We start from the raw sequence: 2,125 nt of genomic DNA on the forward strand, positions 1-2,125 counted from the left end.
AATTTGAAACTCATTGTATTGTTTTTGAATATTTTTTTGCGCGTATATTTTGTTATACGCGATATTTTTTTATATTCGGATCCAATTCGTCAGTTAATATTGGAAAACTAGCCATTTTTACGCGATTAGTGGCAGAACCGAAAATCGCGTAAAAAAGGACTGAGTGTATATATATTAAAACTTTTAAGAGTAAAGGTTGGTACGCAGCTCTCAAGTAATTGCTCAAGAAAAAAAATACATTATTCCTCAAGTAATTTTGGCATGATCTACATTAGAAGAGCAAGAGAGAATAAAAAAAGAAAACAAACTTTGTGCGTAATATGTATGTGTGTATGTGCATAGTAACATAAATATTTTCATTGAGATTTAAGAAATGTTGTTGATGATTGGTAGGTTTTATACAACATTTCAAAATGGAATATGCTTCATAATAATGATTTCAACTAATTTAGGATGAATTTGACGATTACTTCGAATTTCCTTCAAGAAACAATTGTTGATTTGATTTTTCTTCGCAAAACCAGGTTTGCCATATTCACATTTTACTGAAAAAAAGTGTCAAAAATTAGTACTAGATTTCTTGAGAGCTGCGTACTAGCACAAGTAAATTTATCGCAGGAAAGTTTCTTGACCGTTTCTTAAGCGTTTTTTTATATGAAGTTTTTACGTTTCTTGAGAGCTGCGTACTAAGCTTCAGTAAGAAAATACAAAGCAACGTGTAAAAATTATCTCACAATAGTGTAAAATAAAAATTGTTGCAAAATCGAAAACAAATAATAATGTTTCACTAAAACAGTGACTCCAAAACTGTAATGATAAAATTGCTAGTGTGTCTCGACTAGATTTCTTTTCAAACTGTTGGATAGGTGTCTTCACTACATGAGTAGACAGCACCTCTCAAACTGTACAAGATCAATTAAAATACACAGTAGGAACTTCTTACATAAAACTAAGTTGAATCAAAATAAGTACGAACATTTTTTTTTTTTTATTATTTTCACTTGGAATAAAATGCTTTCAAAATGGAAGTATCCACCATACCATTTTTCAACTTATTTTGAACTGTATTAATGGAATTGCAGAATTTGATGGACGAGATCCAAACCAACTAACAGACTTTATTAAGCAAATTGAAGACATATTAGCCACAATATTAGCTTTTAATGTAAGTAATCAAAAAATTTTATTCTATTATCTGAAAGGAAGATGCGTAAGAAAAACTTGGGAAATAATGCACAGATATGGACAAGTTAGTGATTGGGAAACATTGAAACAAATACTTCTGAGCAATTGCGGGGAAAAGAGAAGTTCAGTGGAACTTATGGATAAGTTGAAAACCATCAGTCTCGACTCAGCAAAAGAAAAATATTATTTTAAAATAAATAAAATTAGGAATAAACTACATAAAAGAATATTAGCGCATAATGATTTAAATTTCTCAATGAATGAAGTTAATAGGATAGCACTGAAATCATTTAGGGAACATCTCCCAGAACCCACTAAAACTATTATTATAGCAAGAGACCCGGATAGTCTAGAAAAGGCATACAAAATGATATTAGAAGCTAGACATCAAGGCTTCACAGCGCTAGGGCAACAAAGGAAAGATCCTAACCCAAATAGCTATCGTAGGACTAATTTTAGCTATAACGTTAACAATAGAACATTTTCCAAACCCAACCAAAATATAAATAATATCCCCACTTATAACGGTAGTTATAATAGATATAACAATTATATGCCACAAAACAGGTATAACGGTGGCTATGTCCCAAGAAACGAAAATAACAATAACAACAGTTATATGCCACAAAACAGGTATACTGTGGCTATGTCCCAAGGAATGTAGGTAATAACTATAACAGTGGCAACAGAGCAAGCCAAACTAGAATGTCAAACCAGACAACAAACACAAATTATAACCAACAGGGAAATTTCAACCCACAGAGAAACTTTAATCAACAAAGAGACGGGAATCAAACGCGGAATTACAACCAATCAGGAAATTATAATCGGTCCGCAATATAAAATCGCAATAAACCAGAACATATGGATATTGGCAATGCAAATACAAATTTTCGGTGGAATCCACAAAACAATTACCCTATATAACGATTTCCCAAAT

Source organism: Bactrocera neohumeralis, unplaced genomic scaffold (assembly GCF_024586455.1).
Source record: "Bactrocera neohumeralis isolate Rockhampton unplaced genomic scaffold, APGP_CSIRO_Bneo_wtdbg2-racon-allhic-juicebox.fasta_v2 ctg2277, whole genome shotgun sequence".
Taxonomy (NCBI): Eukaryota; Metazoa; Arthropoda; class Insecta; order Diptera; family Tephritidae; genus Bactrocera; species Bactrocera neohumeralis.